The sequence below is a fragment of the Anabrus simplex genome, chromosome 3 (genome assembly GCF_040414725.1).
Source record: "Anabrus simplex isolate iqAnaSimp1 chromosome 3, ASM4041472v1, whole genome shotgun sequence".
Classification (NCBI taxonomy): Eukaryota; Metazoa; Arthropoda; class Insecta; order Orthoptera; family Tettigoniidae; genus Anabrus; species Anabrus simplex.
The window spans coordinates 514125655-514153208 of NC_090267.1; the positions used below are offsets into that span (position 1 = coordinate 514125655).

Genomic DNA, 27554 nt, shown 5'->3' on the forward strand with positions numbered 1-27554 from the left:
TCGAGCGTGGTTTGTTAAAATTACTAAGATACACGTACGCTTCGTCTAATGCCACCACATTTTTCCACCTGTCCCCTGCCAGATAGCCTTCATACAGCTCACTTGCGTTAGTGCGATGTTCTGAAATGTGACAAGACAACATCTTGCGAACTCGGCGCTTATGATCATGGCCTTCACTGTTGAAACAGACATTACGTGCGATAGTCCTTTTGGGGACAGGTTTAGCATCTTAGACAAGAGCCTTCACTTTTCTCACCGATTCTCTTATTCAATACATCACTGATCCCGTTCTTTGATATCCATAAATCACGCTTCTTGCACATTCCATGCATTGCAGAATAGCTATATTTTGCATCGGAAAGTGTTACGTAGCCCTCCCATTAGGGGTGAATCCGCTTCGGCATCGTTGCAGGTAATGTCACGAAACTCTACACACACGCTCTCAGTACTGACATGAATCATCACTCCCCATTTTGACGTGCTCAAGTTGATAACATCCCCACTAGCATGCTTCAAACTCATCACCAAAGATTTCGAAGGATCTTCTGTAAACATCCGAAGAACATATCGTCTTTGAAGAAACAAAATCTTGTATGTCACAACGCCCTTCTTATCAGTCACGTGTCCTAGGCACATATGGATATCCAGTCCATCAGAACAATTGACGCTTTTCCTACGCGAATGTGTAAAGGAAATTGAACCTTTCCGTTCAGCACCGCCGGAATGTATTCATGCACTCCTACAGTATGCTGCATAACACCGTCTTTCACGAGTAAACAAAAATATGCACCACATGGAAACAATATTGTAACTAGGCGTTAAAATATTCTCAGTAATAAGCTCGACAATCCTCCCGCACCATGTGGAGACAAGCTGTTTCCAGTCAGGAGGATAGAGAGAGAGTGAGGGAAATCTTCGCACTCGGAAATTTTTTCCGCTGCATGGAAAAGCGTAGAAAATGGATATGTATCGGATCTTAGACGACGAGAGAGTGACTTCAGGTTACCTGCCTGACGGATCATCGCAAATACGTCCTTCTTGTGCTGCACCCAGTACCGTATCGAGCTAGGAATCGACTTGAGAAACGAGAGATTCTGCTCGATACAGACCTCCATAAAATCCTTGTCTTCCACGCCGGTGTCTGTACCGCCGGTGGTTTATAAAGTGGGGAACAAACCTCCCGAATGGGCGCGTGGCAGGGGTGTGGAGCTGTGAGCTTGCATCCGCATGATAGTGGATTTGAATGCCAATATCGGCAGCCCTGAAGATGGTTTTCCCTGGTTTCATATTGTCACACCAGACAAATACTGCGGCTGTACCAACGGCTACTTCCTTACTCTTTCCTATCTCATTGCTGCCATAAGACCTATCCGGTCGGTGCGACTTAAAGCTAATCGCAAATATAAAAATATAAAAGGAACTTCAATCAAACGAACACGCGCAATGTTCAATAATCTTTATCGCCATGTAGATGACATGCTTGGCTTCACTCCACGTCTGTATCGTCTCGTAACCATCACAAACGTGGTGTCGTGTTCGGTACGCGGTTTACGAGTTAGATACTCATGAAGGGCATGTTCGTCGTACTTAACGAACTGATCGGTTTATCCGATGTGAGGTCTAAATACTTCCCGTCTATCCACATTAGAGTGTGTTCCTTGGCGATAAGTAACCCATGCAAAAATTCGTTATCGTCTGGAATCAAACTAAGAGCCTGGGTTCTTATAGTAACGAATAGATGACGTTACTGAGCGAGTATACTCTGCCCGTTTATAGAGTAGCTCATCATCGGCGTACCATGAAACACTCCAGGCGTGTCCAGCATGGAATTGATACGTCAAAATTAAATATGTGGGCATAATTCGGCAAATAATAACCATGGTAGATATAATAAATGTTGCATGATTTATTGAAAGAAATAAAACCAAGATACATTTTCTGAAAAATTTTCGTTTTAGTCCAAGTTAATTATGTGAAATGGTCTTATTTGGAATTAGAATTATTCCGATATAAATCTGGAAATAAATTGAAACTAATTTATAATTAATGATAGTTCGTCGTGAAAATAAGAAGTCACGTTGAGCATAGATTTACATGATCGTAGAATTAACTGTGATTTTCTATGAAAGAAGCATAATTAAGCTAAATTCATTTTAAGCCGATTTTAATGGCTCAATTAAACTCTAATTGTCTTGTTCGTTGATATTTCACTGATTCACTGTAATTATAAAATTATCTTAATTCTTTATCCATGTAAGATTAAAATAACAACAACAAAAACTTTGAAACCAACAAAAATCTCATATAAGACAGTTTTCCGCTTAATTCGGGTTCCGTTATGGGCAACTTTAACAACATAGCCGGTGTTTAAAGTCGAGTGTTTCTTTGCCACATTCCACTCAACTAAACAAAGTATTCATATGACGTTCTTGGACTGCCTGTCGAAAAGTTACTACACTCCATCCGATCTTTAGTGCAAAAAACTGCATGCTATTCCCCTTCATTACCAAGCTTCTTGCCTTGGTAACAAGGTATCAACATTTCCTAGAACTGTTGATACAATGGACACTAGACGAGACTAAGGCAGTCCTTCATATTTTATTTTCTAATAGCACCCAATGCCAAATTTACTTTGGGAAACTGATCATTCACTAAATAGCCTACGCAACTCAGGCGATATTCTTTGTCCTGGAGTAGTCGATGTTAAATAAGGTAACAAGTATTTTAACCTCTACACGCTTGTAACGATATGTGATCACTATTGTATGTACCCTTACTTCGCACGGGAATTGGTAAGCGATATCATGATTCCTTCATGAATCTATGCGAAGTTACATCCCTGTATACAAACGTTTAATACTGCATGTTAAACTGAAATTCGTGTAAGAAAGCTCGTGGCAGTAACATGAAGTAAGTGGACCACAGAGTTCTCTCTATTTCATCTGAAAGCGGGAGTGGCGCTGAGCTGAAGACTTATGAAACACCTCTTATTATCTGTTCTATCGACGAGTAAAATGGCTCTTTAGTTAACCCAACTCGAAATGACATGACAGCCCCTTGTTATTCTCCTACCGCAAAGCTGCACATGGGAAAAACATTTTTAGAAATTGTTTGGTCATGTATATTTTATGGGAGGGTGAAATCAGTATTTCCACTTCTTATAAACCCACGAACCAATCAAAAATTTAGAAATAATATTGACCGTAATACCTACCCAAGGACAGATATAAATATTGGTAGAAATATATAGAGTAGTTTCCGAGTTATAAGAACTCAAAAAACGGACGAACAGACAAATTGAGAAAAAAGCTTTTTTTAAAGTCCGCCCGAACTTAGACATAAAAACATAATGATATTTCCCGTATCAATCCTCGTACCCAAATGATACGCATGAGAAATGTTTTAGAAATTTATTTCTGTTATGTCTGGTTGCGTGTATTTTGTGGGAGTGCAAAAGTATGGTTTCGCTTTCGTATAAACCCCCCTTCTATTCAGGAATTTAGAAATAAATTTGGACGTAGAACCTACCCAGTGACAGGTGAATTCTAAATATGAAGTTTGGTAGAAATGTATCAAGTAGTTTTGAAGTTATAAGAACTCAAAAAGACGGGCGCTAAAGCTAGAAAATACGCAGATGGTCATTATTACAACTGAAACGGACGACTGAATGAAACTTTCGCCGAAATAGTCAACGTACAGACACACTGTCGTTACTTCGGAGTCTTAGACAGTAAAAGGTTAGAACGCAAACTAATTTGGTTAGTAGCAACCCGTTCTTCTGTAATGTAGTCAGAGTGGCATAAATTGTAGGGGTTCTCATATGCCATACCCCTAATGTTTATGCAAATATTATAACTGTCTTGTATAGTGGGTTTTTATAGTTGTTTTACGTCACACCGACACAGATAGGTCTTATGGCGACGGTGCGACAGGCTGGGAGTGGAAAAGAAGCGGCTGTGGCCTTAATTAATGTACAGCCTAAGCAATTGCCGGTTTTGAAAATTGGAAATCACATAAAACCATCTTGAGGGCTGCCTACAGTGGGGTTTGAACTTACTATCTCCCGAATACTGGATACTGGCCGCACTTGAGCTCGGCACGCAGTACAATGTGTTCTTGTTACGCGCTGCGCTTGGTTTCCGTACTGCCTCAAACTCCGGGCTGTAGTGATCGTGTTATTTTGTCGTGTGGCTTGTGGGTTCGCTACCAATAATTTTTCAAGCATATATATTTCATTTAAGCTCCTTTAACTTTTGTTGTACGATTCCATATTTTTAACACCCGATCGACATTATGTTGTACAAGGCGAAGTAACTCAGCCTACTTCTGTGTACAGTACAACAGTTACAGCTAGACACTTACCCTACTGACTGTCCTTGTACTAGTGATTACTTGTAATCCTTACCGTTAACGAATACATTTGAAAAATCGTTCCTGTTTTAAGAGTTAACTATAATTAACTTCTGAGCCCGTCCCTATTGCCGTATGGGATGTTTCCAGCTTAGTATAGTTATTGTCACAATATCCTCGTCTTACTCTATATTTATATCAAAACACGCTTTATTTTCTCTCGTGCGAACTATATTGAAATCCACCTTCAACAATTTTATAGAAGAACAAGAACAACAACCATATTATTAGCACATTACCCCATGATACTTACTTACTCCTAAGAGCTCTGAATCAACAGTCCATAGAGATGACAAATTCAAAGTGTACAAGCGAAAAAGTATCCATAACAGTTATATTTATAACTAGTCTCGATCTTCAGAACTAAGTTCATAACCATCTGACGTGGTATTTTAACTGGTGACTCTCTGTGGGGAGAGAGAGCAACCAAGAGGGTTGGCACGATCTTCCTCTATTCCCAAGGTCTATAAAGCATAAAGATATGACACAGTTCACTAAGCAATAGAAATGTTAGGTCTTACTTCAGTTTCTTAGGTACTAAATCTCCTTGTGTTAAATGCGGACAACACTTCAGCTTCCCTATGCCAGATGAACCCAGGAGCTAGACAAAGATGAGCCATACTTTAAACAGAAACCACTTGTTTGTTTGTTTGTTTATGTTTGCTGTGCCATTATCGCTGATGTAATCGACCTGCCTCTAGTAACAGGACACGACGGGCGTACACACCCTCACAGTACATCGCACGTGTACAGGGGAGTGTAAGTGATTCACATTATCAGTAGTAATGGTGACTGCTGTATTATGGAAAACACAGAGGTTCCCATACCTTCCCACCTGGCGACCCCTTTTGCTGCTCCTCCCACCCTCCTATTACAAATTATCTTCCTCCCGGGAACATTTCAAACTAAAAATAATATCGAACAAATGAGTGCATATGGAATTTCACAACAGCAGTGTAACTAACATTTGAGGCTGGAAGAAGATTGTGCACTAAAGTGCTGCTTCTAATCCACAACTGGTGACCTGAATAAACAGGTATGTAAATTAGTAATTCCCACTCACAAAATATACCTTAAAATTAGAAGAGCAATATGCCTTCAAGAACTCGATTTTAAGTACACGGACAAAACTGGGAGAGATATTTTTATTAACAAACACACTGCAAGTGGGAGATATCCTCATGACGACCACGTAAAATTAAAACGTAACAACAAAAATACACAAACTCTTACATGAATACCGACTATTACAAGGAACTACATCGAAACAAAATATCTCACATAAAATAAGAATAAAAGGAAGTATATTAAAATAAGGAAACCTGACGGTCAAAAATGATATAGTAATATAGCATAATTAAAAGTAATCGCACGGAAATTTGCGATTGCCTTCTTACCGTTTTTCCCGCATTGGCAGTAATTGGCTCCCCGATTTACTCTGATTGTATCAAGTGTGTTATTTATTTATTTATTTATTTATTTATGTATTTATTTATTTATTTATTTATTTATTTATTTATTTATTTATTTATTTATTTATTTATTTATTTATTTATTTATTTATTTATTTATTTATTTATTTATTTATTAAATGCCTTATTTTACATGGCAGGACTCAGGATGCGATGCCTGCCGTTCTTTTCCATCATACAGTAACCTGCACTTCAAATATGACACCTTATTTTACCTAAATTTAAACTAGATTTTTATAACTACAGCCGTCTTGTAACTTGGTATATAAGGTAGGTTTGAAAAACTACTTTATATTAACTGACTGCTTAATTTTTTACATATATGTATTCCAGTGCAAGCTTTGTACATTAATTTCCTTCATTGCTTTTTAAGAATGTAATATATTTGACATGCCGAGTATAGCGTGGTTCGTCTTGTATCCGATAAAGCCAGCGTTTCTAGGGGCAACATAATTGCGCAAACTACAGGAATATAAAATACTCATTTCCATGTAGTGTAATCAACATCGCATCACTTAAAAATTCACCCACACAAAATAGTGTCAAATTTCCTGTTGAAAAAATCAAATGATAATAAATAGGTTCTACAGTAAATTAAAGTCAAATTGATAACGATGTATTTATTTGCATACAACGAATCAATTTTGCAGACCACAAGTGAATGATTGAGTTCTCGAAACGGTGAAACTAACACATAGAGTTCCATAGAGTTTGGTGAGATGAGGCCTCTTTGACAAAAAGAACTTTGTTCATGGTCTTATCGACCATGTGTACTCTAACGCCCGTCTTTGATAATATGTCTCTCAGACATGGCCATCCATCAATACTTCACATCACATCCTGCATGGCTGCCAGGCAACATCGCGTCACATACTTGGTATAGCAAATTTCAGATGACCGCTAACCGTAAGACGCATTACCGGGCGAGTTGGCCGTCCGGTTAGGGGCGGGCAGCTGTGAGCTTGCATCCGTGAGATAGTGGGTTCGAATCCCACTATCGGCAGTCCTGAAGTTCGTTTTCCGTGGTTTCACATTTTCACGCCGGGCAAATTCTGGAGCTGTACTTTAATTAAGGCCACGGCCGCTTCCTCCCCACTCCTAGGCCTTTTCTATCCCATCGTTACGGTGCGACGCAAAGCCACTAGCAAAAAATTAAGATATATTTATGTCAATTTAGAAAATATTATATTGCAAGTAGTGTACCTCAATAACAATTAGAAGGCAATCAGAGACTTAGGACTACGACCTACGGTACATTGTAAATAGAACACCCAGACGAAAGCTACCTCGTGGTACATGTGATTACGTCTTCAGCTGTATAGGTTAACTTTCATGACCGGATCAACTGCCTCTCGTAAGTTGGTCTCACAAAGCTGAGTGAAACCCGCTCTAGCCTTCAGTCCATAATTAAAAATCCCTTGACTGACCGGGAATTAAACCCGAAGCCTCCGGGAAAGCGGCAAAGGTGCTACCTTTAGACAACGGAGAAATCAAATGTACCCTGAAACTGAAGTAAAATAATCAAAGAAAATGAGAGGAAGCACGTCTTTGGAACTGAGATGGCCTTGAATTGAATTTTGCCCAGACATTCTTTAAAATCATCATTCGTATTGCACCATTTCAACTATACACAGGCTGCGATACGTTCTGGCTCGCTTACTCCTTGTTGTGCAAAAATGATCTACAATTTGAATCGCGTGGAGCGTCATACTTTCCTTGCCTGGCGGCCGTGATCAATACCGTGGTTATTTCGTTCGAGTCGCGCTGGGGAAAAAAATCGCCATAACCATTCTATCCGGCAGGATATGAGAGCTGGTAATATATAATTTCTAAGCTCTAGATTGCATGCCAAAATCATTTGCTGATTCCCAGATCTCTGCTATATGTTGTGAACCGTGATTCAGTCTCATGACGATGTTCAGCCTTGAGTAGACTACTTGGGGTTATTCCACAGGCTTGGGCTATGTGCAGACACTGGGTTTCCTCCTCTGCGTACGTCATTACCATCATCGCACACCACGTTCGTGCTGATTTAGGGTGTCGAAAAATCGACACGAAATGCCCCGTACATGAACCGACTGCAGGTCTTTAAATATGGACGTATCGCAGAATGTTGAGGAGCTTCTCTGTCGTGCCCGTCCTAAAACGGACGAAAGCAGTACCGCAGGTAAGGACAAGAGTGAAGTGGAAAGAGAAAATAATCCTCGAAGCAGGATATCCTATAGCATGATACGGCAATCCTGACGAGAGAAAAGGAAATAATACTCGATGACTGTCGGGATTCAAACAGCAGCACCTAATTGAGAATTCGCTGGCTTACAATGGCCGTCCACAGCAGTACGTGTTATCGGGGGCTGCTAGCGGCGACGGCTCAAAGTTTTAACGCTCTCGGCGTGGCCCTGCATAATACCGAGCCAGGTAAAAATGACGGCCCATTCACTTAATTTTAATTATATTTCCTTCCTCAGTTTTAAAACTGTTCTGTAGGCAACCGCTCCGTAAGCAGGAAGAAGGAGAGTCCTCCCTTAGAAGCGGAAAGTACGGATACAGAAGAACGATCCAAACGACTGTACACTGCACTGTTCGTAAGAGAACTGCGAACTGCGAAATATACAGATTAGTCCGGAATTTTTGGAGTAATAACTACGTTTTGTCATGAATGTCATAAGCTGATAATTTTCGTACGTGATAAGGATTCATCGAACCAGCGAGAATCTCGTTATCACATGCAGAATGTTCAGAACGAGTTATGGAGAGGCTTTTCTTCTGCTATTTGCTTTACATCACACCGGCACTTATGGCGACTATAAGATAGGAAGGTAGCGGCCGTGGCCTTAATTAAGGTATATACCCAGAATTTTCCTGGTGTTAAAATGGGAAACCACGGAAAACCACCTTCAGGGTTGCCGACAGTGGGATCCCAACCCACTATCTCACGGATGCATGCTCACAGCTGCGCGCCCCTAACCGCACGGCCAACTCGCCCGGTCGGAGAGACGTGGCGAGGCAACTGGATGAACGTAGTAAATTTCATTTTTACTTTGTATTATTTTACTTTATTTTTCTGTCCGAAAATTATTCACATAATAAGTCTTAACTATCACTTGCATCATAAACTCCAGCAGTACTATACTTCAGCTGATCACCTCATCAGCGCAGTACATCATAAGATACTTCGATTTTCCCGTTTCATTCTTACTCCTTTCCCTCACACATACTCGAACTAATTTGGCGGAATACGCAGTAAAAAGATGCGCAGCGTACCCACGATTTCGGACGACCAGACTTTCGCATATATTCGTCTGAACTCGCAGTACACTAGACTCATATTCCAATGGTCGAATACCCTTTCGCTGTGGTATCCTCACATAAGTTTGGCGACGGTCATGCAGTAACTTTTCTTACTTTAATCCAGTATTGCCCAATTGAAGGCGTGGGTTCGATTCCCTCTTACACTTCTGTGAAGGAATATCGCCCTGACGTTCACTTAGATGCCTACCCACCGGAAGTGGAACTCAGGTTTCACTTACAGAGGCACGGATAGTATAATAATTAAATATTCAGTATAAATTCCGGGTATGATTGACAGGTTCTCGCAGGTTTGTTCCTATTTTCTTTGTGCTTGGGGAAATAAGTTAGCTTTCGAAACACTAGAGGTGGTTGACTGCTCATGGACAGGCAATCCACAGCCTGTTTGACAGGAGAACTCTCTTCTATACATACGTGATAACTCTCGCAACAACCATAGCACGGGAACTTATTACACTGGATGTTGGAAGAATATCGTCCAATAATATCAGTTCTCCGACTCCATGACTAAATAGTTAGCAGCCTGGCCTTTATCACAAGAGGTCTCGGGTTCGATTCCCGGATGGATCAGGGATTTTAACCTTCGTTTGTTATTTCCGGTGAATCGGGGACTGAGGGTATATGCCGTCTACAGCGTTAGAATTTGTCATAGATGTGTCCTATCCTTACAGATGCGCATGTCGCCTTTAAGACCTTTAAGAGAAGTCATACACCTTTTAAAATAAACATCAGTTCGGAATAATTGCAATGAGGTTATGAATAAACCCTCTAACATCGAGTCTCAAAAATCAGGTACGAGGTCTACGGTCCAAATACCTCGATAGCAGATCGCAGTTATGATGGAAATCTAATTTTTCGGTGTCTAAGCGGCTACGGAAAGTCAAGATTCGTTAAAAACCGAATGTTGAAATGTTTACAGGAATACCTTGTTCCCCTCGCATCTCTTCTGATCACCTTTCTGACGTCAGCCCCATGTGGATGGATACATTAATCTATTACCTATTTCTAGGGTTGTAAGGGTGTGTTAAGACAAACAGCCAGTCCCAAAACCAGACGTGGATAAATGACGGACCTGGTCGAAAATACAAAGTTTGACCCTATGAAACAAACAATTCTGGAAACCTGATTGTGGAACCAAAAGTCATTTCCCTTGGATTGGTAGGATGATGTAACATACGAGCGAAGACCCAACAAGATTAGTGGAAGAGTTGACGGGGTCAGTTCGTGGGATGTGGCCAATGTGTCTTCCGCGCACTGTGGTGATGATCTGAGGAACACCAACACGAGATATCGTCCTTGAAAATAAGGTAAATGAGACTGTATCTGCTAGCGGAACTGCTTCTGGCCATCGTGAGAAGACGTCGATAATTATGATATACTGTACTTGCGAAGGAGGTAAGGGACCCACGATGATTGTATGTTGCTGTAGCCAGACGGTACCTTCCAACTGCAGTCAATGTGCCTCCAGACTTTACTTCGGTAAAGTCCCCGTGTTTACGTCCTGTTTTAGTGATGGCTAAACTAACTGTCTCCACTCAAATTTGATATTATCTTGGAGAGCGGCAGGCTGCCCGCAATGCTGCGAGCCTCTGCACACCCAGTGCTCATGCTCATATGCGGCGCTCAGTAATGTTGGTAACCGCTCGCCCTTGCTCGGGCGTGAGAATGTAGTGTCGTACGCCTCTCGTACGGTCCTGTCGACCTCAGCAGCGGACGAAGTGGAGATGTGACGATGGATAGTGAAGGGACCCGATCCCTAGTGAAGGCACGCCGGCCGGGTGAGAGCCCGTGCTCGGCGGCCTATGAAAATTTAGTTGGCGGCCACTCGGCCGGCCAACAGAGCAAAGTAAATCTCTGTCCCGCAGGCCGCACTCCTCGGCGTCGGGCTACGGCTCTCGAGCCAGCCAGCTCCCTGGTTGATCCTGCCAGTAGTCATATGCTTGTCTCATGCATGTCTCAGTGCAAGCCAAATTAAGGTGGCACATTAAATTAGTTATGGTTCCTTAGATCGTACCACTTTACTTGGATAACTGTGATAATTCTAGAGCTAATACATGCAAACAGAGTCCCGACCAGAAGTGGAAGGGACGCTTTTATTAGATCAAAATCAATCGGTCGGCTCGTCCGGTCCGTTTGCCTTGGTGACTCTGAATAACTTTGGGCTGATCACACGGTCCTCGTACCGTCGACGCATCTTTCAAATATCTGCCTTATCAACTGTCGATGGTAGGTTCTGCGCCTACCATGCTTCTAGCGGGTAACGGGGGAATCAGGGTTCGATTCCGAAGAGGGAGCCTGAGAAGCGGCTACCACATCCAAGGAAGGCAACAGGCGCGCAAACTACCCACTCCCGGCACGGGGAGGTAGTGGCGAAAAATAACGATACGGGACTCGTCCGAGGCCCCGTAATCGGAATGAGTACATATTAAATCCTTTAACGAGTACTCATTGGCGGGCAAGTCTGGTGCCATATGTTATTATAGGCATGAGCCACCGCCGTCTCTAGGCTGAGTGATCTTATGCATCGCCCGTACCCCCTGTATTGCTTTCTCTGTTACATGTTTTGTAAAGCATTTGGCACTTGTTTGCAGAGTAATGCCAAGGTACTTGAAGTCGTTTACTGTGGATACTTTCTGCCTCTTTATCACGATTTCTGCCATTGCTGGGATATTTCCTCCTTGCCTAAATACCATCATTTTTGTTTTTGTTATATTAATTTCAAACTTATGTTCGTAGCACCATTAATCCATATCTTTTATCACTTTTTGTAGTTTCGTGATGTCTCTTGATCCGATCACTATATCATCAGCGTAGGGGTACGATACTACGTCTTCCTTATGGGACAGGCGCGGGCATTCGCATTGCGACGGAGGTGAAATTCTTGGATCGTCGCAGGACGGAGCGAAGCGAAAGCATTTACCAAGTATGTTTTCATTAATCAAGAACGAAAGTTAGAGGTTAGAAGACGATCAGATACCGCCCTAGTTCTAACCATAAACGATGCCAGCTAGCGATCCGCCGAAGTTCCTCCGATGACTCGGCGGGCAGCTCCCGGGAAACCAAAGCGTTTGGGTTCCAGGAGAAGTATGGTTGCAAAGCTGAAACTTAAAGGAAATGACGGAAGTTCACCACCAGGAGTGGAGCCTGCGGCTTAATTTGACTCAATACGGGAAACCTCACCAGGCTCGGACAGCGGGAGGATTGACAGATTGAGAGCTCTTTCTTGATTCGGTGGGTGGTGGTGCATGGCCATTCTTAGTTGGTGGAGCGATTTGTCTGGTTAATGCCGATAACGAACGAGACTCTAGTCTGCTAAATAGTCGCATCCGGTATCCGTTCGTGCTACCGGCGACAACACAACAGCTCTGTGATGCCGCACGCGCGCTAGCGTGTCCTCCTAGTCCGAAAGGACCGGACAACCCGTTGAACCTCCTTCGTGCTAGGGATTGGGGCTTGTAATTGTTCCCCATGAACGAGGAATTCCCAGTAAGCGCGAGTCATAAGCTCGCGTTGATTACGTCCCTGCCCTTTGTACACACCGCCCGTCGCTACTACCGATTGAATGATTTAATGAGGTCTTCGGACCGGTGCGCGGGATCTGCTTCGCGCAGTTTCCAATGTGTCTGGAAAGATGACCAAACTTGATTTTTTTTTCTTTTTTTTGCTATTTGCTTTACGTCGCACCGACACAGATACGTCTTACAGCGACGATGGGACAGGAAAGGCCTAGGAATTGGCAGGAAGCGGCCGTGGCCTTAATTAAGGTACAGCCCCGGCATCTGCCTGGTGTGAAAATGGGAAACCACGGAAAACCATCTTCAGGGCTGCCGACAGTGGGGCTCGAACCCACTATCTCCCGATTACTGGATACTGGCCGCAATTAAGCGACTGCAGCTATCGAGCTCGGTAACTTCATTATTTAGAGGAAGTAAAAGTCGTAACAAGGTTTCCGTAGGTGAACCTGCGGAAGGATCATTACCGAAATTGTTTTATCAAAAAACATTTCGAGAAGGAGGAGTCGGGCGGCCCCGCGCGGTCCTCTCCTCCGGCGAGGCTCCCTCGAGGAGCGAGACTCCTGCCGAGCCCGCTGTTGCGAGCTCAGGCGAGTCCTGTTCGTACTCAGTAAGCCGCGGCCCCGCGCGGTCCTCTCCTCCGGTGAGGCTCCCTCGAGGAGCGAGACTCCTGGCGAGCCCGCTGTTGCGAGCTCAGGCGAGTCCTGTACGTACTCTGTAAGCGGCGGCCCCGCGCGGTCCTCTCCTCCGGCGAGGCTCCCTCGAGGAGCGAGACTCCTGCCGAGCCCGCTGTTGCGAGCTCAGGCGAGTCCTGTACGTACTCTGTAAGCGGCGGCCCCGCGCGGTCCTCTCCTCCGGTGAGGCTCCCTCGAGGAGCGAGACTCCTGCCGAGCCCGCTGTTGCGAGCTCAGGCGAGTCCCGTACGTACTCTGTAAGCGGCGGCCCCGCGCGGTCCTCTCCTCCGGTGAGGCTCCCTCGAGGAGCGAGACTCCTGCCGAGCCCGCTGTTGCGAGCTCAGGCGAGTCCTGTTCGTACTCTGTAAGCGGCGGCCCCGCGCGGTCCTCTCCTCCGGTGAGGCTCCCTCGAGGAGCGAGACTCCTGCCGAGCCCGCTGTTGCGAGCTCAGGCGAGTCCTGTACGTACTATGTAAGCCGCGGCCCCGCTCGGTCCTCTCCTCCGGCGAGGCTCCCTCGAGGAGCGAGACTCCTGCCGAGCCCGCTGTTGCGAGCTCAGGCGAGTCCCGTACGTACTCTGTAAGCGGCGGCCCCGCGCGGTCCTCTCCTCCGGTGAGGCTCCCTCGAGGAGCGAGACTCCTGCCGAGCCCGCTGTTGCGAGCTCAGGCGAGTCCTGTACGTACTCTGTAAGCCGCGGCCCCGCTCGGTTCTCTCCTCCGGCGAGGCTCCCTCGAGGAGCGAGACTCCTGCCGAGCCCGCTGTTGCGAGCTCAGGCGAGTCCTGTTCGTACTCTGTAAGCCGCGGCCCCGCGCGGTCGTCTCCTCCGGCGAGGCTCCCTCGAGGAGCGGGACTCCTGCCGAGCCCGCTGTTGCGAGCTCAGGCGAGTCCTGTACGTACGTTGTAAGCGGCCGACAGCTGGAGTGTCGCAGTCCGCGCGGCCGCGACTCCTTCTATACAGACGTTCGGCATTGGGTACCTACCTCCTCGCTCAATGGAGGGGACCCGTCGCGACTTCGGCCCGGCTGGCAGGTTTTAAATGAACGCCACGCCCATGCTCGAAACACTTCTTAGCTCTGTGACGAGAAACGCATGAAAATGATTGCTTCTCCTCCACTCACCGTGGAGAGAACGATCTAAAAATGAAAAAACAACCCTGAACGGTGGATCACTCGGCTCGTGGGTCGATGAAGAACGCAGCAAATTGCGCGTCGACATGTGAACTGCAGAATACATGAACATCGATATTTTGAACGCACGTTGTGGTCCATCGATTCCGTTCCCGGATCACGCCTGGCTGAGGGTCGGTTGCTAAAACTGAACGCGACATTGCGTTCGGAGGGTGGGAGCGTCGCGGTTCGTGTGGCCACGGCCGCCGCCGCGTCTCCTCACCCCGGTGGAGCTGGACCGGTCGACACCACCACTGAGAGTGTGTGAGACGGGAGGGTTGGTCCGCGCAGCGTCTTTGTGTCTGCTGGCGCCGGTTCGCCGCCCTTGCCCCGCGACCAAGCTCGAAAGTGTGTGCTGTGTGTGCAGCGACCGAACATTTTGTGCGACACGCACAAACCAAACACGACCTTAGAGCAGGCGAGACTACCCGCTGAATTTAAGCATATTATTAAGCGGAGGAAAAGAAACTAACAAGGATTCCCTTAGTAGCGGCGAGCGAACAGGGAAGAGCCCAGCACCGAATCTCGCAGGTTCACCCTGCCGAGAAATGTAGTGTTTGGGAGGGTCCACTTATCCCGGGAACCTGCGGCGAGTTCAAGTCCTTCTTGAATGGGGCCACGTTACGCAGAGGGTGCCAGGCCCGTAGAGATCGCTGCGGCTTCCGGGAGGATCTCTCCTTAGAGTGGGGTTGCTTGAGAATGCAGCCGTAAGTGGGTGGTAAACTCCATCTAAGGCTAAATATGACCACGAGACCGATAGCGAACAAGTACCGTGAGGGAAAGTTGAAAAGAACTTTGAAGAGTGAGTTCAAGAGTACGTGAAACCGTTCGGGGGTAAACGTGAGAAACCCGAAAATACCTCAACCGGGGAGATTCAAGCCTTATCCGCGCCTCTTCCCCTGCTCCTGCACGGAGCAATCCGGCGTCAGGGTGGTAACGGGTTTCTACTCGGCCGGGTAGTGGTGGGAAGGTCGGTGGGCCGCACTTCTCCCCCGGTATGTGTGCGCGGAGTTGACAAGCGAGAGCGCGTGGCATGGCCGACGGAACTCCGGCCCCGCTCAGCTGTTGGTTTGGGGATGCCTCGGACAGAAGAACTTGTAGACTCCCGTCAGCGGCGCAAAAGCTGCCGGTAATTTCACGACCCGTCTTGAAACACGGACCAAGGAGTCTAACATGTGCGCGAGTCATTGGGTTGACACTAAACCTAAAGGCTCAATGAAAGTGAAGGTCCCGCCTCGTGCGGACCGAGGGAAGATGGGCCGCGCTGCTGTGCGGCTCCGCATTCCCGGGGCGTCTCGTTCTCATTGCGAGTTGGGGCGCACCCAGAGCGTACACGTTGGGACTCTGCCTGGCCAGTACGATGTCAGGGGAAACCCTGATGGAGGTCCGTAGCGATTCTGACATGCAAATCGATCGTCGGACCTGGGTATAGGGGCGAAAGACTAATCGAACCATCTAGTAGCTGGTTCCCTCCGAAGTTTCCCTCAGGAAAGCTGGTGCTCGAACGAGTCTCATCAGGTCAAGCGAATGATTAGAGACGTTGGGGCCGAAACGACCTCAACCTATTCTCAAACTTTAAATGGGTGAGATCTCCGGTTTGCTTAAAACATTTTTGAAGCCGCGAGAGATTTATTTCTTGGATCGGAGTGCCAAGTGGGCCACTTTTGGTAAGCAGAACTGGCGCTGTGGGATGAACCAAACGCAGAGTTAAGGCACCCGAATAGAAATGATATTATCTTGGACATCATATACGCCAGGAGTTATAATTTCTCGTACATGGACGAACAGGGTTTTGAGAGACTCTGCCTCAAGGAAGTTCCTTACCGATTGCTTGTAACACGAGTTATAATGAGTTCTTAAGATGTGAAAGCTCTTATTCACCCAATCGAATCTCTTCAGTGTGTTCTATAGTTACAGTAGTAGATGTCTTGATTGACGCTATCAGTGAGCACGTGTTCTTATGTTGGCTGTGAACTTTACAATTCAACTCGCATGTCGGATCTCCACACGGACATGAATGTGAGTGGTTTGTGGCCGGTGTAGATTAGAAAATCACTCCAATCTAACGTATACTCAAAGTTTTTAACAGCATAGTAAGCAGCGAAATATTCTTTATCTTAAGTAGTTCTTCTCCCCAGTGGTCGGTTTCCTACAGACAAACGACAAAAGTTGTAAAATAGTTCCTTTCATCTGTTACTGCGATACACTGATTACAAAATCTCAGCCGTCAACTATTAAAAATAAGGGTGAGACTGAAGATGTGTGAGCTAGTAATACTGAATGTGTCAGGTGCCTTTTAGAGGTTCAAAACCTTGTCGAAGGTTTCTGTCCACTCAGTTTCCTGTTGTCATTTTTCCTAGTGCCAAGGAGCGGGTACAGAAGGACTGTTTGCATTCTGGCGGGTTCTGCGGTAAAAATTAATCAGACCAAGAAATCCGCACAGTTCCTTTGTAATAACTGATAGAAGGAAAAACTATATTAATAATGTCGTTTTTAACAATTTAACACGTTAATTATATCCCGAGTAATTTTAATGTGAAGTTGATGCTTGAGATACACTGCTCACCCCTAGCCTCCCATGTGCAGCGGTGAATAGCCTTATGCCTGAAGAATGTATTCGTAACTGCTAATCCCACGCTAGCACAGAAGTCCAGCAAACACTTCCCATTCCCATTAGTTTTCATATGTTCGCCACATTTATCCATCACACTTTCATATTCTTCAGTTCGATTTCCAACTCTCATATTGAAGTCGCCCAATAGCACTATCTTATCCCAGCCGTTGACCCTAGCTACCATTCCACTCAGTGCTTCATAAAACTTGTCAAATTCCTCCTCATCTGCACCTTCACATGATGAATACACTGAGGCAATTATCATCCTATTTCCTCCAACTGCCAAATCTAAGCACACCATTCGCTCATTTAGATGCCTAACAGAAACTATGTTATGTGCAATAGCTTTACCGATGAACAATCCTACCCCACACTCTGCCCTTCCCTTTTTAACACCTCTTAAGAATAATTCATAGTATCTTCTTCGTTATATCCCCCTATTATTTATTTATATATCGTATGGCATATATATACTGTATACAGAAACAAGAAAGCAAGTACATTATATTTTAATGTCCAAAGTTGCTATCCATTCTAGAGTCTCTGTATTGACCGCTAGAAAATCAAACCAATCTCCATGGTAGGCTCTTCTGCTACACTCCTTTACAATGTGTTCGACGGTTTGAAAAGGAGCACCAGAGTCACACTCGGGGAATTGTATCTTTCGTCATTTATACAGGGACGCAGCACAGACACCATGACCACATCGAATCCTGTTAAGGATGGTCCAAGTCCTTCTTGGGAGATCAGACCTCGAATTAGGTGGGAATAAAGGCCAGAGATGTTCACCTTTTTTTTGAGATCCAGTCTTCCTTCCATTGGGCATAGGGGTTGAAGTTGTCTACTGTGAGCTTCTGAGCGAACTTAACTGGCGGATATCTAGATTTCAACCGGTTCCTCTGAACTTCTGCAGAATGTTGTTACGACTTCTAATCTTTGCTGCTGTATTTACTAGATGTTGCCTGAAGGAAAGTGTCCGATCTAATGTTATACCTAAGTACTTTGGGTAATTATTGTGTCTGAGGACCTAACCGTTAAAAGACACTTGGAGAGTACAGTTTGCCATTTTGTTATTTAGATGAAAGCAGGACACCTCAGTTTTGCTGGTGTTTGGTTGAAGTCTCCATTTCCAAAAATAGTCACTAAGAATGGAAAGGTCTTCAGTAATATATTCTCCGTTTCTTTCAGGTTACTATGACTTGTAGCTAAAGCTATATCATCAGCATAGCAAAATTTTCTAGATTTAGTTGGTGGCAAATCTGATATATACAGATTGAGCAGGAGAGGAGCCAAGACTCATCCTTGAGGGAGACCATTGTTCAATCTTCTCAGCTTGCTAGTCCTATTCCCTAGAACAACCTGAAAGAGTCTATTATTCAGCATGTTTCCAATTAATTTTACCGTGGTTTTGCATGGTAATACCTGAAGAAGTTTATACAGCAGCCCCTCTCTCCAAACCGTGTCATAAGTAGCAGAAAGGTCCAGAAAAACAGCAGAGGTTTTCAACTGTTGCTGAAATCCTGCTTCAATGCATATTGTGAGTGCAAGGACTTGGTCACAATAGCTACGATTCTGCCAAAAACCAGCTTGGTCAATAGGAATATGTTGATTAATTACACAGCTAATTCTGTTGTATAGTATTCTTTCAAGGAGTTTATAGCAATAACTGAGGAGAGCGATTGGTCTGTAGCTTTGTGGTATATCTTTTGGTTTGCCAGGTTTCAATATGGCAAGGATTTTAGTACTCCTTAGGAAGAATACCTGTCTGAAGTATGTGGGTAAAGAAGCACGTCAACCACCTTCTCGCATTCCGTCCCATATTTACGATAAATTCAGGATGTATTCCATCAAAACCTGGTGCCTTACCAACTTTCATGTCCTTTAATGCTGTATCAACCTCATCAATCATGAAGGTTTCAGAATACTGGGAAGAGGTTGGAGAGGTACGTTTAAGCATCCTTAGGTTCTTTTTCACCGTTTTTGTACGTTTTTTATCTTTAGTAACCCTTGAAGTTAAAACAAAATGGAAGGCTATTTTGTTTGCTGAGATAGTTGACTTTCCTCTAACTCCTGTTGAACTTCCTCCAAGTTTTCTCAATAGACTCCAGGCTTCCCTACTGGAATGAGAGAAATACAAGTTACTAACTGTTTCTGTCCATTTCTGTCTACGATTTTCATCCAGACTCCGTAATAGCTCCTCACCAGTCGTATGGGCACGTGTTTCAAGAAAATCTTTGTAAAGGGCATCGCTATGTTCACTCCATCCAGGAACGTATTCTTTCCTGTAGCCTCTTGGGATGTGCTTTTTGGCTAGAGATTTCACAAGCCCTGCAAATCTCTGATAACTATCGCTGGTTTCCGGAATCCGTCTGATGCATTTGTCCAGCTCTTCAGAGAATTTCTTCCAGTTTGCCTCTTTAAAGTTCCAGCGTGGGCGTGGGAAAGATCTAATTAGGGGGACAGAGATGCCCATCTCAAGGAAGATTCGTCTGTGTTGACTATTTGGGAAGTCCCCCAAAACTTCTCTCATCATGGGTAGAGGGTTGCCAACAGAGTCACATGTGACGAAACAGAGGTCTGGGTTGGTCTCGCTTCCAAGCAGCAGATCTAAACGTGCCTTTGTCTTTTGAATCAAATATAAGATGTACGTTTTGGTCTTCTGACCATTCTACTAAAGCTATGCCGCAATCATCGTTTCTTGCATATTTCCAAGTTTCGTGATGGCTGTTGAAGTCGTCAGCATAGACAGTTGGATGACTTGGATATGGAAGAGGTGGGGTTGGCCAGCAGATGGATGGAGGTTTGTAGATATTTACGATGGTTTCATCTTGCAGTTTTATTGTTAGAGTATTAATATTATTAATTGTACTAGATGATATGAATTCAACCTGCTCCAAGTTGTTACGGGCATATGCATTGTCAAAGGTAGCACCAATAATACTATAACCATAAATCTTCCCTCTCTTGCTTAGCTCATCTACTGTAGCAGCATGTGTTTCTTGAATGTGTCATTATTACGCGGCAATTTTGACAAAACATCACACTTAGATCTACCGATACCTTCAATATTCAGTTGGAAAATTTTAATACCATGTACAAGCTTTCGAGTCAATTGGCTCTTAAAAGAGCCGTTGAGTGGATTACTTCGTACAGTTTGCATATTTGCTGGGAGAAGATAGGTCCAGCAGCCAATGTTGTCGCTTCCTTAGCACCACCCAGGGGTCACGTGTAGGGCTTTATAAGGTTTAACCTACGGACGTGAAGCAACAGTTACCCCCTAATCGAGCGTCATTAACTACTGACACATCCAGTCACATCCTCTTTGTTGTCTCAGCCAGTTCAATTTTCTTTTTCCATAAGACCCATTAATATTGATAGCTCCCATCGAATTCGATTTCATTCGCCAATTTGTTTCCAAGGAGTCCCTCGCCTGAAAAATGGGAGTTGGACTCCGTTACTTCCATAGGTCCGAGGCTTGCTTGAAGGTTCTGAGCATGCTCGGTGAAAATTCTGTAAATCAGGATGCTACCCTTACTAACCAAGTGAGGATCTCGCCTCTAACGTGTTGGGGACCACCGTGGATTGTATAGTCCTAGCCACCTGAGCACAAAGAGGGCCATGACTCAGAACATGCCCGAGAGGCGCACTCCATAGGAACTTGTACCCCGACTCTCAGGACCACTTACTAGGCCATTCAGCCGTTGTCCATGGTTGGCGAACTAGGATGCGATTACAATAAGCCAAATAAGTAAAATATTTTAAAAGACTCGTAACCAGTTATTCTTTATAGGAGGAATGCCATATTATACTGATGTCAATTTTAAACTTAAATTGAACAATTTAACTTATATGAAAGGTATTTAATCGAATGTTCCATTTAATCTGTTTCTATCAGATCATGTGTATGGAACATTTTAAAACAGCATTTGCTTTTGTTTTTATTCATGAGAGGCTATATCACACTTCACACAGCGAGCTTTCGTTGTACTCTTCTACACATTATGTAGGTCCGACACATTCGGAATAACCATAGTAAGAGGTAAACTTGATAAATTTTTCTCTTTGCATTAGTGATACCATTGGAAAAATTACAATTTTCTGAAGTCCGAATCTACTTAGATTTGCGACCCATACTGTAGATATGTGCAAGGTCCTGAGACTTATAATATTCATGTGTAATAATTGTACAGACTGAAGGTCATTCAGGACGATCAAACATTCAGACCCACACCAAATTTCCTCGCCGATGGCTGCGATAATTTGTGATTGATTTGCTCTCAGGTAATCGATGTCTGCTTAACTATTAATTCTGAGACTAGGGGAGGAATTCCATGGGGAATGTCCAATTAATGTGGTAACCACAACATGCACGCGTTACTGGGCACGCAAGATTGACGGCCAGCACGCTGTAGTTTAGAGTGTAACTGCGAAGAAACAAGAACGTCAATCATTCTCAGTATCAGTAGGTTCATTCTCACCCTCATAGACACTAGGATTGCTTACCTTACTTGATCGTCTAAAAGTACAGAGACAGTTGAATTCTGCGCCACTTTTTGACAGGTGTTTTGCAGAAATAATTCAGGGTCAGATCTGCTAAGGCTTGCAAACCTTCTGCTGTGTCATACCACTTCTTCCGGAATTTCTCTGTTGTACTCCTGTATCTGGTGTTGTGAGCTCTTCTCAGCACAACAGTGTTCCTGCCATGAAACATTCCTTGAGCACAAGTAACGGAGAACTGAGTCCAGTCCACGCCATGAGATGTGGCGGGTTTCTTTCCTGTTCTTCGAAAATGAAAGTCGGCTGTTTCCTTGTCCGGAAAACAAAGAATGATTTCTACGATATAAACCACGCCCGTCTTGAAGAGGGCAAAGGAAAACTGGAAAAAACGCTGCGTTCAGTGGAGAAGTACACACAAAGCAAGTAGTAACTTCCACATTAATGAGAGGGCATTCGGCACTTCGAAAATGAAGATATCGTCCAAAGGAAGACAAAGGCTCCCTAGGCCTCGAATGCTCTAATAGCGTCGCGTTCGGAATAGAACAAGAGTTGACCAAGGGAAGTCAGATAGGTTAGCTGAAAGTGAGTAGCCTGGCACAAGTAAGTACTATGACTCAGGTAAGGGTCGCGTGGTCGCCAACCCATGCTCCCAAGTTGAGAGCCTCCGGGGCCCCTTTTAGTCACCTATTACGACAAGCAGCGGATACCATGGCTGTTATTCTACCGCCCGCACGCACAGTGGGTATACTGAGTGTGTGTGTGTGTGTGTGTGCGTGTGTGTGTGTGTGTGTGTGTGTGTGTGTGTGTGTGTGTGTGTGTGTGTGTGTGTGTGTGTGTGTGTGTGTGTGTGTGTGTGTGTGTGTGTGTGTGTGTGTGTGTGGAACACTTGGTGTAAGTAGAATTGGACCAGTGTCAGGAGTATTGTCCTACTGGTCAGCATTGTTGAGCTGCTGCTGTTTACTTGCCTGTCTGAAGTAGCTCACTGTGTGGAGCAATCACGTTGACTGTGTTTAGTGTTTAAGTCATTGGATTAGTCTGGAGTCGAACCAAGTTAAGTGCTGTTATGTGTTGTGATACTCAACAGACCTATGTTCGAACCTGTCTGCATGCCACTGCTTTGTGAAGCGACTGCGCGTAGAGGCAAGTAAATGTCAAAGGAGAACTGTCAGTGACGATTTTCGCCGTCTCAGTAATACCAGCGAGGGAGGCTTTGTCAATAGACAGCAATCGGTGGAGTGTGTGTGTATGTGCGTGCTTGCGTGCGTGCGTGCGTGCATGCGTGTGTGTGTGTGTGTGTGTGTGTGTGTGTGTGTGTGTGTGTGTGTGTGTGTGTGTGTGTGTGTGTGTGTGTACAAACTGGGCCATCCTGAATTGAATTATATCGATGAAACAGATAGTGTATTATTCGTAGCAATATCATAGCTCTGCTTTGCAACCATCTGGAAGCTCTGTCGAGAAACTTCATCTAACTTCATCTACGACTGGGTCGTGGAGTAACAAGGCAGTTTATTCAAGAATACAAATTGGCTGAATTGAAATATAATCGGAAATTTAATAAACAGTCTTATGATGTATTTTGGGTAACGTTGGAAAATATTTTTCATGCAATCCTGTAGAAAGCTCTAAGCATATTACAGCAATTCACCACGTCTGATTGACGTGAAAAAGCGTTTTGATGTTTATCGAACATCGAAAACAAACAACTATGTACTCTCTTGTCCATGGATAAAGTTCATGTTCTCCTGTCAAAGTTGTGTCCAAAAATAACATTATATTTTTCAAAGAGACAAGATCAAATATCTCTCTGAACTGCCAATCGACCGAATTATTCATGTGGAAAACTGCTTATCTCTCTAATTGTGAGTTAGCGCTTTGTCCAGCTTACCTCAAAATAATTCCGTATGAATATAAAAATACTGCATTTAAAACAGTTTCTGTAAACTGTAAAATTAAATTGAATACCTTTCACCAAAGAGTATTAAATAAATACTTTTCTAAAGTTGCTAGTTAATATACGAGGGCCGTAAATAAATTAGCTGCAACCAGTGGCACAACACCTGATCAGTGGAGATGGTAGCCTAGGGTTTAGCAAGTTAAACTCCGAGTTTGTGGCTAAATGGATAGAATGCTTGCGTTTCGTTAGATGGTCCCGGGTCAATTTTCAGAATCAACCCCCTCATACTGTTAATTCCTGTGGCCTGGGGACTGGGATTTATGACGTCTTCGACATTGATTTCATCCTCAATAGGTACCACCAAGCCTATACAGATGCCATGTATTATTAAAATAAATTTTTCAATTTTAGAGCAGTACCAGTGGTCATACCAACCATTCACTGGTATATTAGCTTCCTCGGGAGATCTGAGGTGGTGTCCGACTCAACAGCGCGGGTTCTATTCCAACCAATAAAATAGAACACTAAGCCTGAAGATTGCATTTCATTTTAGCAGATCTACCTATAAAAAGAAATTATATTACTCTTATAACAGCAGCCCTGCCGTGTCTTCCTAAAAGGATGTAGAAGTAAACGGGAGTGAAATACCAGCACTGTATGAGGTGAGGAAGTGTAACACATGGCTGTTAGTAAGCGGTGGCGATCTGGCGGAACACCTATCCCCCCTGCAGTCTAATATCTTGAAACTTGAAAATAGGTGCATTGAGTATGGTATGAAAATTAGCCTTCGAAGACTAAATTGATGTCAGTAGGTAAGAAATCCAAGAGAAATGAATATCAGATTGGTGGCACAAAGCTGGAACACGTAGATAATTTCAAGTATTCAGGATGTATATTTTCCCAGGACGGTAATATAGTAAGTGAGATTGAATCAAGGTGCTATAAAGCTAATGCAGTGAACTCAGAGTTGCGATCAACAGTATTCTGTAAGAAGGAAATCAGCTCTCGAACGAAACTATATTTACATCGGTCTGTTTTCAGACCAACTTTGCTTTACAGGAGTGAAAACTGGATAGACTGAGGATATTTTATTCGTAAGTTAGAAGTAACAGGCATGAAAGTAGCGAGAATTATTGCTGGTACAAACAGGTGGAAACAATGACAGGATGGTACTCGAAATGAACAGGTAAAGGCTAAGTTAGCAATGAACTCTGTGGATGAAGCTGTACGCATAAACCGGCTTCGATGGTGGGGTCATGTGAGCGAATGGAGGAGGATAGGTTATCTAGGAGAATAATGGACTCTGCTATGGAGGGTAAGAGAAGTGGAGGGAGACAAAGATGACGATGGTTAGACTCAGTTTCGAACGATTTAAAGATAAGAGGTATAGAACTAAATGAGGCCACAGTACTAGTTGCAAATAGATGATTGTGGCGAAGTTTAGTAAATTCACAGAAGCTTGCATACTGAACGCTGAAAGGCATAACGGTCTATAATTATGATGTATTAGTAGTAGTAGTAGTAGTAGTACGAGTAGTAGTAGTAGTATTTCTAGACATTCCACAGTTATTTGGGTCGGTAATTCGCATCGCTTTCACCCAGTTTCACGAACGAATGCCTTTCCTGTCGTGAACGCAATCACAGATAACATTTTGCAGATGATGTTATAAAGTATAGAGAAGCAAATAAGTTAAAAGATTATGAGGGACTGCAAGAACACCTCGGCGATGTTGTGTGATGGACAGCAGATACTAGTATGATTGTTAAGGGGGTGAAAAGTCAGGTTGTAAGTTTTACCAAGAGCAAAAGTGCTTCATCTGGTCAAAGACAACATTCCAAAAGGGATAGAAAATTGTATATATTACAGAAGGAGGACTGTTCAATCTTAGCAGACTGTGAGCAAACACTAAGGTATCAACTGCTTAACTCCAGTATGCGGGCGATAATGTTATATTGGCAACTTCGAACTGTTCAGCATACCCTGGAGGCACTTAATGGTGCATATGGGTGCATTGGTCTAGACGTAAACACCACCAACCTGTAACGCTACTGGTCCACCTATCATGATTAATGGAACTAGCTTAAATTGTATTGAACACTTTCCCTACCTTGGCAGTCATTTTTCAACAATGACGCTGAAATTCAATATAGTCTCAAATGTGCCAGCTCAGCCTATGGTATAACATCAGCTGTATGTATACAAAGCCGCTGTTTCTCCAACTCTCCTCTGTGGCACTTCTAACATCTGGAAAAATAATTTCAACGCTGCATTCGGAGAATTCTAGGAATGAAATGGCAAGACAGACGCACCAACGCAGTGCTTGGGAGCAAGCTAATACAATCAGCGTTGAATCTCTCGTAATAGAACAAACAATTGAGTTAAATCATTATACTGTCTCTTCTATATATAAACCACCAAATTCTGCATTCAATTTCCAGAAACCAAGGAATTTCGACAATCAAGCAGTCCACATTGTAATTGGTGACTTCAACAGCCAAAGCAACGTCTGGGGATATGAACATGGGAATGAAGATGGAGAGGCTGTGCTGGAATGGGCTGAGACCCACGAGATGCTACTGTTACACGATGTTAAACTACCTCCTTCTGTTAACAGCGGGCGTTGGCAACGAGGTTATAACCCTGATCTGATCTTTGCTAGCGAAGGAATTGCTCAGCAGTGTGTAATGAACACCGTCACCCCAATACCGCACACACAGCATAGACCCATCATGTGTCACGTACGTCCTATGAGCGTACCTTTCCGCAGGCGATATAATTTAAAGAAAGCAGGCTGGAACAAGTTCACTGCATATCTGGAAGATGCTGTATCTGATATAGGTATTTTTATGACTGACTATGACCTGCTTGTAGATGCAGTGAACAACAGCTCCAGACAGTCAATTCCCAGAGGTTGTCGAATGAATTATGTTCCTGGTCTCAATCAACATTCCTCAGCTCTGATGGCTGAATACATTGATCTATTTGAGACGAATCCCTTAGGTAAACAGACTGTGCAGAAAGGTCTAGAGCTGACAACAATGTTAGAGGAAGATAAACGTTGCTTATCTACCCTTGAAGGGCTGGAGATGTCCAAAAGTAGTCAGAAAGTCTGGTGACTCTTAAAGGGGCTTAATAATGACTTCACAAAAGCCCCTGTACGCGTCAATTTGTCCCCAGATGCCATTGCTCATCAACTTCTGCTCAATGGAAAAATAGGGGTTATATGAAAAAAGTTAAAATAGAACGCCAAATAGATAAGGAGTCTAGCGACCTCACTAATAATATCACCCTAGAGTAAGCCATAAACAAATCCAGAAATGGCAAGGCTACAGGTCTGGATGATATGAGAGTGAAACAAATATAACATTTTGGTTCCAGAGCAAGGAAGTGGGTTGTTGATTTTCTAAAGAATTTCCTACAGAGTAAACAGATACCTAAGGTGTGGAGGAAGTTTCGAGTGATGGCTATATTGAAACCAGGTAAGGATCCATTAGATCCTGAGAGGTACAGGCAAATATCATTACTTTGTCACTTATATAAGATATTTGAGAGGATCCTACTTGAGCGCCTCACGTCTAAAGTAGATCAACATCTGATTCAAGAACAGGCGGGCTTTAGATCCGGAAGGAAGTGCACTTCACAGGTTCTCAATTTAACTCAGCACATAGAGGATGGGTTTGAAAGACGTAAAATCACAGGAGTGGTATTCGTGGACCTTACAGCAGCGCATCATAGAACTTTGATCACCAAGCTCTAAAACTTCACCAGAGACTATGGTTTGACGAATAATTTTGAAACTCTCCTGCAAAATCGCCGGTTCTTTGTTGAGTTTCAAGGAAAGTGCAGTAGGTGGAGGTATCAACGGAATGGACTTCCCCAGGGCAGTGTCCTCCCGCCCATCCTCTTTAACATTTTCGCGAATGACCAGCCAAGGCCTTCCTCTACAATAAGCTTCATTTATGCCGATGACCTGGCTTTAGCGGTCCAGTGCGACGACTTTCAAACC

At 44.0% G+C, this 27554-nt stretch overlaps 1 protein-coding gene and 1 non-coding gene across 3 annotated transcripts in view; both read left to right on the forward strand.

Moving 5' to 3' along the window:
* Positions 1–27554, forward strand: part of LOC136867495 (uncharacterized) — a 743927-nt gene that overhangs the window by 657359 nt on the left and 59014 nt on the right. The gene's annotated exons all lie outside the window — the stretch shown is intronic.
* On the forward strand, positions 14526–14680 carry LOC136867519 (5.8S ribosomal RNA). The gene has a single exon (XR_010859717.2). It is a non-coding gene; the product is annotated as a 5.8S ribosomal RNA (ribosomal RNA).